The 12,499-nt window shown below is 32.9% G+C and overlaps 5 non-coding genes across 5 annotated transcripts; all 5 read left to right on the top strand.

Moving 5' to 3' along the window:
• Window positions 1-6,185: 6,185 nt before the first annotated feature.
• On the top strand, window positions 6,186-6,272 carry LOC136204472 (small nucleolar RNA U83). The gene has a single exon (XR_010675315.1). It is a non-coding gene; the product is annotated as a small nucleolar RNA U83 (small nucleolar RNA).
• Window positions 6,273-6,339: 67 nt separating this feature from the next.
• On the top strand, window positions 6,340-6,429 carry LOC136204463 (small nucleolar RNA snR60/Z15/Z230/Z193/J17). The gene has a single exon (XR_010675306.1). It is a non-coding gene; the product is annotated as a small nucleolar RNA snR60/Z15/Z230/Z193/J17 (small nucleolar RNA).
• A 130-nt stretch (window positions 6,430-6,559) lies between these two features.
• On the top strand, window positions 6,560-6,656 carry LOC136204468 (small nucleolar RNA Z43). The gene has a single exon (XR_010675311.1). It is a non-coding gene; the product is annotated as a small nucleolar RNA Z43 (small nucleolar RNA).
• Window positions 6,657-6,747: 91 nt separating this feature from the next.
• LOC136204457 (small nucleolar RNA Z103) lies at window positions 6,748-6,839 on the top strand. Its single transcript, XR_010675301.1, has one exon. It is a non-coding gene; the product is annotated as a small nucleolar RNA Z103 (small nucleolar RNA).
• An 83-nt stretch (window positions 6,840-6,922) lies between these two features.
• Window positions 6,923-7,016, top strand: LOC136204458 (small nucleolar RNA Z103). The gene has a single exon (XR_010675302.1). It is a non-coding gene; the product is annotated as a small nucleolar RNA Z103 (small nucleolar RNA).
• The last annotated feature ends 5,483 nt before the right edge of the window (window positions 7,017-12,499 follow it).

Genomic DNA, 12,499 nt, shown 5'->3' with positions numbered 1-12,499 from the left:
TTACGCTGTCCGTGAAGTTAAGATGGTTAGTTGTTGCTCCAGCTCTTGCTGGCGAGCGGGCTGGCTAGTTCCCACGATTTCGTTGGTGGGTATGGGTTCCATCGGCTGGGGGGTTTCTGTCATGTTGTTCTAAGAGAAAGAAAATGTGAAGGGTTTTAAAAATATTCGGTCTATGCTCACCGCACCAAACGTTGAGGAGTCAGACCTGCTACAATTGTGGTCGACCTGCTCTGGGAACGGTCCATGCGTACACTCTGATGCCAAATTTAGTAAAGGAAATATGTAGAGAGAGAAAGTCCCAATGGTTACAGAGAAAAAAGTTACCCTGTGTGGGTGTAGCTGGAGGATATTTATAGGTTCTTACTAGGATCGGGGCAAGTGTGCCTTGTAGCTCCTTCAAGCTAAGGATCCAACTAGAGGCGGTGAGTCATGTCCAGGCCTGAAGGGATCTGACGCCAGGGACCGAGGTCGATGTTTAAAAGAGAGAGCTTTCTCATATACTTCGTCAAGTAGTAATTAGGGGTAAAAATGTGCTTAAAAAGAGATGGTGCAATAAGTTGATTGAAAAATCTCCTAAAATAAGTTTTTTCAAAATTAGCTTTTTGGACCAATAACCTCTTTCAACCATCTCTTTACCAAACATCACTATCAGAAATTTGACTAGTTAAAACCACTAGTGCAAATCTCAAATTTCATTCCAAAAAAGTTTTTACCAAACAGAAGCATCGTCTGCTCTTTACCAAATAGTTTCTTCCCTGTAGCATCATTACATGAAGTTATCATATTAACATGAAAGCGAGTCTTTCATTAACTTGGATTTTTTCATTAAAATAATGATAACAAAAATTACAACTTCAACATAATAGTTTAAACTACCAATTGTATAATTAATAGACTTGTATTATATAGTCCGCGTATTACGCGGGTCTTCGACTAGATCATATTAATATTCAAAATCGCCTTTTCTATGGTTCTGTTTTCTTTTGCTAATATTTATATCAAAATGCATTAATATCCAAGTACATTTATACTTATATTAATTAAGTAAATTAATACGTACAGTACACATCACGTAATCTATAAAGAGAGAGAAAAAAGAGATAAGAGTATCTCCAATGAAAGGTGCTTGGAAGAGTGTTTAATAAGGTGGATTGTGCTTGAAAGAGTGCATTGCATTGTAGTAACAAATGTTGTTTGGGTTAATATACATATTTGCCCATGTATTATTATGGAAAAACAGATATGCCCTTATATCAAATAAATTCACAAAATTATACCTAAATTTTCCACAAACCTACAATTATACTCTAATCTAACAAACATGTGATGTGGTATAAACGATATAATTCTAAATGAGTAATTTAATTTTTATTTATTTTCTTATCCAATCAATGTATTACACATCACTCTTTCACCATCCTCTCTCCCGACCTCTCTCATCACATTCTTCTTCACAAAATCACTCTTCTTTTCCTGGTATGATCTTTCAAGATTTCAAGGTTTCCCTCTGTGTTTGTCTATTGATTCTTGTTGTCTTGGGTTTCTCAGAGCACATGACGATGTCGTCGTTTCGAGCTACGGATGCTGCGCGCTGAAAGAAACAAAGATCCAATTAAGAAGCTTTAATGGGTTGAGGTGTTCTAATTCGCTTGCTTTAACCAGGCATGCGAATGTGTTTGCTTCTCCTTCCTCTTAGTCTGCTTCCATTGATATTGGATTTGATGTTGTCTATCTGTTTGACTGGAAATGGTGTTATTTAATCAATGAGAAATCTCAATTTCATTAGCAATCAAATGAACTACACTGCAACTGTTAATTCCTTGATCGATTCGATTGATTCATATTTAATCACTGATTTTAAATATTTTGGATTGATTCATTATAGAGTAATTGTTTTTGCTTTTGGGATCCATATAATGGATTACATTGTTGGGTAGGAAGAATGTTGTCCCACATTTGTGATTTTTTTTTATGTGGTGATGGAAATCTTTTGGCTCCATTTCATTACACAATTTGTGTAAATTTTGTTAGCAGCCAGTGAAGCTTGACACGTGAGGAGTTGCTGACAGAGGCCCCAAACATTAAGAGGTTTAGAGAGAGCGAAAGAGATAGAACGTGAAAGAGGTTTAGAGAGAGAGTGAAAGAGAAAGAGGTTTAGAGAGAGAAGTGCAAACACTGTTTGTGCCAAATAAGCAAGTCTGTTAGATTAGGGTATAATTGTAGGTTTGTAGAAAATTCAGGGATAGTTTTGTCAGTTTATTTGATATAAGAGCATATCTGTTTTTCTGTAATAATACATGGGCAAATATGTGTATTAACCCAATGTTGCTTAAATGATTATGATAATGTTGCCAATTTCTTACATCCCTTTGGCACCATTGCTTTTTTTAATATAAAAAATGATAAATAATTTATTAGTTCCTTACTTTTTACCTAACACACTTTTTAGTCCCCTTATTTTGAAAAACACATTATAAGGTTCCTAGCTTTTGTCAATATTAACTCTTTGGTCATTTTGTCTAGTTTTTTTAGACTTGTAATCATTATATTTTAGCATATATATATATAAAATAACAGAGTAACATGATCAACTTGTATTATACTGTGGTTATCCTAAAAGCTAAGATATGTTCTGTTAAAAATCTAAAAAAATAGATAATAGGACTACAAGGTTAATATTAGCAAAAGATGGGGACCGTAAAATGTGTTTTTTAAAATAGAGAGACTCAACAGTGTGTTAGGTAAAAGCTAGAGGACTAATAAATTATTTACCCTAGAAAAATAATTTTTTGGTAGAACCTATAAAAATGATTTAGTTATTTATTATTGATGGAATTTTATGGTAATATTTATTATTAAAAGGCTTAATACATCATTTACCCCTTGCACTTATCCAAACAACTTGATTGGCCTTATGAACTTTCGAATTATCCTGATAGCCCCCTAAACTTACATAAAATGTTCAGTTAGTATCCTGAATTTGCGTAAAAGGTAATCAATTAATCACTCGGTTATAAAAAAAGTAAGTTAAGTTTAGAAGAACTATTGCACACATCTTAAAAAAAGTAAAATGACCAAGATCGGGGACTGGTATAAATTTGTTTGGAATGCTCCCACCCCCCTTCTCGCTCCTTCACTTTCTGGAGAGTTTTGCATAGACGGGTTCCGACTCATGACCTCTTGCAGCGTTTTGGATTCTCCATTGCCTCTCGTTGTGCTCTATGTGGTAGGGATGTTGAGTCCATTAACCATTTATTCATTAGCTGTTCCTTTGCAAATTCTCTTTAGATGGCCCTTGAGATTCATTTTGAATGCTCTTTGCCTCGTCATTCCCAATACATCCACTTCTTCAGCAATCTTCGTAGCATTCATTTTGGCTCACAGGTGTCGATGATCTGGCGTGTTGCTGTTGTCACTTGCATCTGGTTAATCTGGCATTGCAAGAATGAAGCAATCTTTAAAGAAGTTTTCCCTTCTATTCAGCGCTCAAAGATCACCCTCTTTCGATTGATTCGAGAGTCATTGGCCTCTTCTAAAGGTTTTTGTTCTTCTCGGAGAGATGCTGCTATCTTATCCCGTCTTCTGGCTTCTCCTAAGCCGCCTCCTGCTCTTAACATTATTCCGGTCCATTGGCTTAAACCTCCTTCGGGATGGGTTAAAGTCAATGTGGACGGCTCTGCTTTTGGCACTCCTGGCGTGGCTGGAGCGGGAGGCATTTTTCGCAGCCATCGAGGCTTTCCCAAAGGTTGTTTTGCTTTTTCTACCCCTCATTCTTTTGCTTATATGGCTAAATTAAGAGCCACTATTTTCGCAATCGAACTTGCTTGGGAGAAAAATTGGCATCAGCTTTGGGTTGAGTCAGACTCAATGTACGTAGTTAATCTGCTTAGACACCGATCCATGGATGTTCCTTGGAGTATTCGACAAGAGTGGCTGCATTGTCTCAGCATTTGCTCTAGAATGAACATTATCTTTTCACACATCTTTAGGGAAGGAAATAGAGTTGCTGATGCATTGACAAAGTTTGGAGTCTCTTCTTCCGTGACATTTGTAGTATTTTACAATTGAGTTTTTCTTGAATTTTCCTATCTTTTCTCCTCCCCCTTCTTTTATTTGTCATCATTCCTATTCTCTTGTTCAAACACTCATTTTTTTTCTTTTATTTATATATTGAGGGTTTGACAGTTCTTGGGCCATTGGTGCTCATCCCGCCCAAGTTCTGTCTCGTCCCAATTTCTATAAAAAAAAAGTAATAACTTGTTTTTTAATCTATTTTTGAATTATGTAATCTTCTATACATAATATAAAACAGTAACGATGGAGCTGAGATGTCACTTCTTCATTTTTTAATGATAAAATATATAATATATTAATTTTAATTATATTTATCTATAAAAATATTATTTTTATCCGTACTATCTCTAAGAGTTATACAGAATTTAAATTAATCCTTAAAATCTCTCTAATTCTCTTCACACACACACACACACACACACACACACATATATATATATATATATATATATATATATAATATAAAACAGTAACGATGGAGATTGGGTGTCACTTCCTCATTTTTTAGTGATAGAAAAATATAATATAATATATAATATATTAATTTTAATATATAAAAAAATTATTTTATCCGTACTATATCTAAGAGTACTACAAAATTTAAATTACTCTCTAAAATCTCTTTAAGTCTCTACATATCTATATCTATATATAATATAAAACAGTAACGATGGAGCTGAGGTGTCACATCCTCATTTTTTAGTGATAAAAAATATAATATAATGTATAGTGTATTAATTTTATTTATATTATTATATTTATGTACAAAAAGATTATTTAAAGTAAATGTGAAAATAAAATAATAATATTTAATTTATATAGCACCTTTATATCATTAATTGTAATTATTAGATTATCTTTTTGTTAATATTTATATGTTAAGATGAATCCGTGCATCGCACATGTCAAAAACTAGTAACATTCAACATGTGTGGAATACATTTTTCGCATTCAACTTATTTTTCTGCAATCGAGTAATCAAGTAATTATATTTTACGCAAGTTTAAAGGCAAATGATGTATTAAACCTTATTAAAATAAATTATATAAAAAATAATCATATTTGGGACTTTAGTGGCAACGTTTAAAGTTGTTTAGCATTGAGATTTTTTTTTTAAAAAAAAGTTACAAAAGTGACGTGGATGAGAGAAAAAATAAAATAATATATTTTAAGATAATATGATTAAATTTTGAAAATTTAAAGGTACTTTCGATAGAGGTTGTAAATAGAAAAATGGATAGTAACATAATTTTGAGGTTTATGATAATATAATTAAATGGAAATATTTAATGATAATATAAAAAAATTACCCACATTAATAGTAAAATATGATGTTTGATGTGTGTTTTTTTTGGAGGTCTTTACATGAATATAATAATTAATTATAAAATTACAACTAACTCATATTGTCAAACTTAATTCTTATTATGTCATCTTTTTTCTATATATAACAAATAGAATATGCTTTTACACCTAATTTAAAACTTTTAAACCTCAATTTATAAATTTCAAACATTAGACAATATATCATAGACCCTAATTTATAAACTTTAATCTTTAAAAATAATGATTTTATTAGTTTGAAATAATTCAAAATTATAACTTGATATAATTGTAGATACTTTTTCAAAAGTGAATTTCGGTGTAAATTTCTTTTTTTTTTTTTTTTTTTTTTAATACATTTGGAGAAATCATGGTTTTTAGAAAGCCCATAATATTGTGGCCCATTAGCAAATCATTAGTATCACAGCAGAAACTCGAAACCCTAGCTCCCTCCTCTTTATATGAACCCCCAAAGCCTAACTTTATTCTGTGCGTCAATGCTCTTCTTCTCTTCCGCCCTTCTTCGTTTTTCTGGTTTTGATTTCCATTCAGACTTTGGGGATTTCATAGTGAAAAGATCTTATTCGTCTTAATCGGCTGTAAAAGGCCTTTGATTTTTAGGGATTTCTTTTCGTTTTTTTTTTCTGATTCTTTATAGGCCGATGATTTAACATTTTAATTGACAAGCATATGTCTGAATCTATATATGTAGATCAACCTAATCTTCTCTATGAGGCCTAATCTATTTTTCAATTTTTGATTTCTATTCGTTTTTCCTTCAGAGAATCAGCCGGTGATGAAAGCATTGGTAAAAATGTCACTCATGAGAGATCTGTGATTACTTACATACCTGCTACTGCCTTCCTTCTGAGGCATGGTAAAACTGTTTCTCATACTTGTTTTTGCTTAAATCTGTGTTTGTTTGTTAGATCCAGTTTGTGTTTGGGCCATATGATGATTATTTGCATAGTTCAACTGATAATCTGTGATTATAAAACTTTTTTAGTCTTTCGCTCCTATCTGATGACCCTTTCATTAACAGATCTAGTTCTTTCCATCAGGATTTATGTTTTTTTTCCTGTTATTTGATTGATTCATCAGGCTTATATTGTGTTGAGATTTCATAAAGGTTTTGTGGGAGATTTAGATTTTTCAATTCATTGGACAGTGATGATTTGTATCATTGGTCTCGTTCGTCATATTGGCATTTTTTTGCCCTGCTGACCATACTGATATATCACCACCCATATTCTGAGTCCTCTTTTTTTTAATCTTAATAAGCAGTGTATGAATTTACAAATTCTGTTTCTATAATAAACTGTACTTGTGGTTTTTTAATGGTAAGAGAAGATGGAAGTGATGATTTTTTCCCCAAATGATCGAAGCTGAATATACTGAGCGATTTTTCTCACTAGAGATATCAAGCCTATGTTCTGATCCATCTTCTCTTAATTATTCTCTATTTGCCCAAAAAGGATGTTTTTAATCAGTCAATTGTTTTAGAAAACAAAAATTGGATTGAGTTGTGGATGTGATGAATTTTTCCCCAAATGATCGAAGTTGAATAAACTGAGCGATTTTTATCTCATATTGAGAACTAAGCCAGGTTTCTGATCCATCTCTGTTTTTAAACTTTTGGTTTTGGACTATAGAATTATTAAAATTATTGGACCGGGTTGTGCTTGAGGTTTATGTTTGTTGTAGGACTGGTCGAGCCTGAACTTTGAATGAAGCCGGGTGGGTTTATTCAATTATATTACTATTCAGTCACCCAGATCTATGTAGACCTTAGTTCTTTGTTTTGCTTATGTACTCAGATCTTAAGCTTGGGACTTTTGATTTTGACTTTTTCTGAGAAAGATTGTGTTTTTAAAAAAGAACATAATCTCGATTTTATACTTTCTCTAGGTCAACTAATAACATTTAGTTGTGCTGGAATAGCAAGATTGCAATCTGAGAGTATGTCGATATGAATGAGCCATGATCCAATTTGTAGGAATAAGAGTTTCATTAGGTTTTAAAACATAATCTTTTTTCTGTGATTCTTTGCTAATACGCGATTTAATGTGTTACCTGTTTTGTTTTTGATCTTTTGTTAATATTGTTTGTAAATAGTTCTAATTGTGTAGCTGGAAACATTCTATTTTGCTTATTTTGTCATTTTGGTATCTTAAATTAACTTCTGTTGTTGTTGGAGAGTAATATTGTGCGGTAGTTATAGTATTGTCTCGTACCTATCGATTCCAAATTGAACAATTTATATTGTCGTTTTTGTCTATCAATATGTTGTTTGAGTTAAGGTCGTAGTAGATTAGCCCTTTGCCACCGTATTTATAGCTTTTAAGTATTAAAGCTATCTGTTTTAGTATTTCAATCAATTTTTTCCAATCAAGTCTTGTTAAAATTGGTTAAAAGCTATTGATTTTAATGAGATTTGATGGGGAAGAATTGGTTAATCTATTAAAATAAATATTTTTAGTGTTTAACACATTTATGAGTATGATAGCTGAGGCCTAATCTTCTATGATTTGAAACCAAATAATATGTTGGTAGTTGAGGATGATAATGTGGATCGTGTGATTTGAGATTGATATCTAGGAGATAAAATGCTGCTGCAACTACACAAGTTTATTTTCTGTTGAAGGTAATAAAAGAAGTTAAATTATTATAATGTAATGGCGAAATACCAACGTTTTTTTATAGGAAAATAAGCAAAATTAGTAAAAGTGGAAGTTTACACTTTGAAAAATTAGGAAAAGTGGAAGTTTACACTTTCAGACTACTCACAGCAAAGGCCAAGTTGCTTCTATCTAGTTGAGGAAGAAGGAAGCTTGTCTTCCTTCTTCCTCCTCCCTGTTTTTTTCTGCTTTTGTTTGTTTCTAGTATTCTAGTTGTGTTTTCTGTTGGTTTGTATCAGATTATTTTGTGCGGATCTGATATATTTTATGTGATCTCTGAATTCGTTTGAAGTGCATCTGTTGGTTAAGATCTTTGTTGGTGTAGCCATTTCTGTTGTAGCAAGTGCAGAAAAGGTAGATCTTATCCGTAGATCACTGGATCTACGGGATTGCAAAAGAAGGGACATAGATCCGAAGTTTCAGAATGGTTTCAAGGATGAAGATTGGACTACAGTTGTTCCACTGCGAATCTGGAGTTAAGATAAATATACGATTCAATGGTTTTCTATGTTAGTTCTACCTTTAATGGTTTGTTTTGCTATTTTTAGTCATTTTCTTACCCGTGTGGTTCATGTATTAGGCTTAGTCTATATGTATATGAGTTTTTACTCCTTACTCTCTTCTCATTGTACTAGCAACCTTATTATCTAATGAAATTTAGCTTTTCCATCAAAAAGAAAAAAGCAAACATAAGTATTGCAATAGTAATTACATTTCATCATTTTTTTTATCAAACATGATAATGGAATCACCGTTCCATTACATTATAAGTTTGATTACATTACAAGTTTAATTATATTGCATTGCATTATGTCATACCAAACGCATAATAAGTGTTTGGTTAGTGACCTCCTGTTTGCCTTTTACAACTGAAAAGCATCCTTTTACAAAAATAGAGAATTTCTGCTTTTTGGAAAAGCAGAATTTTCCCAAATAGTTAACATCAACAGTAAACAGTAGGTAAAATAAACGAGTCCTTAGTTTCTTTAGCGATTTTTTATAATTGGGCTTTAACCGACGTATTTTTTACATTAGTTATATAAGTATTCTTTTGTTTAAAAGCTGTATTCTTTAAGGTCATTTTTTAATTTTTTAAATTTTTTTATAAGGTTTCATTCCCTATTCACTTACGATTCACATTTGCCTTTTAACTTTCTAAATTTTTTTCAACTTTCATCGCACTTCTCACAGATTTGCTTTCTTTTAAAGAGTATATCATCGGAATAAGTATCTTCACAATAGATAATTTTTAACGATTTTAGTTTTATTTTTTTTCAATAGATCTTATGTTTAATAGATCTCATGGTTATGAAAACTAGATCGGGCAAAGAACTGGTAAAACTGGGGTTGAATCGGAAAAATTATAAATTTTAGTTTTTTTTTTTTTGAAATCAAATGAAATTTTATTATTCAATATCAGCACTTAAGTCATTACAAATGAACTCAAGGGGTTTATGTTTCTATATCCTATAATCAGACACAGAACTAGACGCTCTTGCAAGTATATGAGCAATTTTATTCGCTGATCTCCTAATGAAAGAAACAAATAAAATATTTAACTCGCTAATCAGGACTTTACAATCATCAACAATAATGCCAAAAGGGGAAACTAGTTCTGTAGTTCTAGAATCGCAAGAACCAAGAGTTGAGAATCTATTTCCAGATGAACATTGGGAAACCCTTCTTCAACTAGCTAAGAGCTTCACGATAACTCATTCTTTCAGTCAATAGCGGGTCCTGACAGTTATTGATTACACCACTGCCAGCAGCTATGAAGCACCCCTCATGATTCCTTAACACAAAACCAAAACCAGCATGACCTCTATCCTAGAATAGAGCAACATTAACATTGAGCTTCAAACTATCTCGTGCCGGGCACAACCACTTCAAACTAACTGTTTCTCCACCAGGTGCTGTAATCACTGTCTGGGCATGCTGCTAACTGTTCAGAAACACCGTTGCATTGTTATAAGAAACAATAGGAGCCTGTCGAATCTCTTCCCACACCAGCCTATTTCTATCATTCCTAATTGCCCAGCATAACGTCGCAGCGATCTCAATAGATATATTATCATGGTGATTTATAATAAAAGCCCAGAAATCACAGAAGCTACTAACCCGAGAGCTCAGATCTCCAACCTTAGACAACATCCAAACCTGTCTTGCTTCTGGACAGGTGACTAGCGCATGTAGGATAGTTTCATCATGAATATTGCATCGAGGACAAAGTGTTGGGATATTGATTCGTTTCTCTACTAGCTCAGATCTTGTTGGCAGACACAGAGTGCTTGCTCTCCACATCAGATGTCGAAGTTTAGGAGGGATTTTAATACTCCAACTATTGTTCAGAACCCTACCCATCTCAACCTCTTGGCCATTAACATTATTATTTTGCAGGAAGCTATAGCCACTTTTAACCGAATAGGCCGCATTTCGTTCTAACCTCCGCCACCAACGATCCCGTGTCTCTCTCTGACTCAGAGTGATCTTAGAAATAAGTATTCTATCCCTTACCGAGAATAAACTCTGCAAAATCGAATGATCCCACTCACCATTCCTATCAGATCGCAACATAGCCACTGTAATCGATTCATCACCAGGTGGCGCAATACTATCAACATATGGATTGATTTCATCAGGTAGCCAAGGATCAGTCCATACATTCACCTCCTCATCTGAACCGATAAGAATACGAATTTGTGATTTCAGCAGTGGAAGACCAGCAAGGATAGTACGCCAAATATAACTTGGATTAGCTCTTACTTCAGCTTCAAGAATTGAAGAATGTGGGAATTAACGAGCCTTAAAAATTTTAGCTACCAGTAGGGCTGTAATCGAACCGAGTCGGGCCGAGCTTTGGCCTGTTCAAGCTCGGCTCGCTATAAAATTAACGAGCTCGAGCCTGAGCCGAGCTTGCTATAAAATTAACGAGCCGAGCTTTGGCTTGCTCAACGAGCTTGAGCCGAGCTTCGAGCTTGTTTCGAGCCCAAAATCCTCTTTTGGACTTGGTTCATTAAAAAAATTATCTAACCATTAATTGTTTGTGAGTAAATTGTTAATTATATTTGTGAAGTTTCCTCGCAAATAACTCTTTAATTGTGTACATAAACAAGCTTACGAGCAAAGTTCGTGAATAAATAAACAAGATGCTTACAAATAGTTCGTCTATTACTCATTTATTATGTTTGTGAATGAACTCATCTAATAGCAAATTAATAATCTTAAGTTTAGATATTTGTGAACTAACACAAAACTATATAGTTTTATATAAAACTATATAGTTTTATACAAAACTAAAGTTTGTTCATAAATGTTCTACTCGAGCCTGCTCGCGAGCTTTCGAGCCGAGCTTTGGCCTGCTCAAGCTTGGCTCGTTTACGAACCGAGCCAGTAAATCGTGTTCACGAGTGGCTCATTTACAAATCGAGCTGAGTCGAGCCGAGCTTTTATCGAGCCGATCACCGAGCTGCTCATGAGCGACTCTGTTCATTTACAGCCCTAGCTACCAGGGAGGATATTATAAATTCGAAAGTAAAAGAGTTGCAATATTTATGTATCAATATGGAAACTGAAAGTATGATTAAGGATTAAAATAATAAAATTGTAATTCAGAAATTCTTTTCCAAATAACTTATATAGCGATTGATTCACTAATGAGTTTTTAAAAAATAATAGTAAAATCATCCATTTAGGTTTTCAAACTACAACTTCAAATTTAATTAGGATCCTAAACTATTAAAATCATCAATCAAGATACTAAATTAAGTATAAATCATCAATTGAATTTTCGTCCTATCCTAAAATTAGGAATTATGAGTATTTGATATAAATTATAATAATCTCTACGTTGGTTCAAAATGAGTTTAAGGAAGAGAGACCGAAACTGTTCAACCGAATTATTTTCAATGATACTTCAATTGATAATTATTGTTTAGAATGAAACTCAATTGATGATTTTTTATTGGATTAATACACATATTTGCCCTTGTATTTATCCGTTTTAGCGCATATGCCCCTACATCAAATAAACACACAAATATACCCTTATATTTTTCAAATAATACAAAAAATGATCTAATCTAACAGACTATACTTATTTAACATAACACTGTTAGTCTAATCATCATACTACTAACCTAACACCAATTAACATATGACACATCATTAATTTTATATGTAAAAAGTCAAAAGATTTGTCTAAATATTTATTATTATTATTTTGTATAGAAAATAATGAAAAATGTATCTAAATATTAGTCAAACAACAAGCACAACGAACAAGAACACCCAGACCAAAATCAATATCAAAATACCCACCCACCCATCAATCATCTCCTCCTTCCACTATAAATTCATATTTACTCTTTTGTACTCCAATATCTGTCTCTCTCAACTCTCTATTTCTCTAGATCATCTCTTCAGCT

This window comes from Euphorbia lathyris, chromosome 8 (assembly GCF_963576675.1).
Source record: "Euphorbia lathyris chromosome 8, ddEupLath1.1, whole genome shotgun sequence".
Lineage (NCBI taxonomy): Eukaryota > Viridiplantae > Streptophyta > Magnoliopsida > Malpighiales > Euphorbiaceae > Euphorbia > Euphorbia lathyris.
Note: the sequence above shows the minus strand (reverse complement) of the source record. Positions and strands in the feature narration are given on the sequence as shown.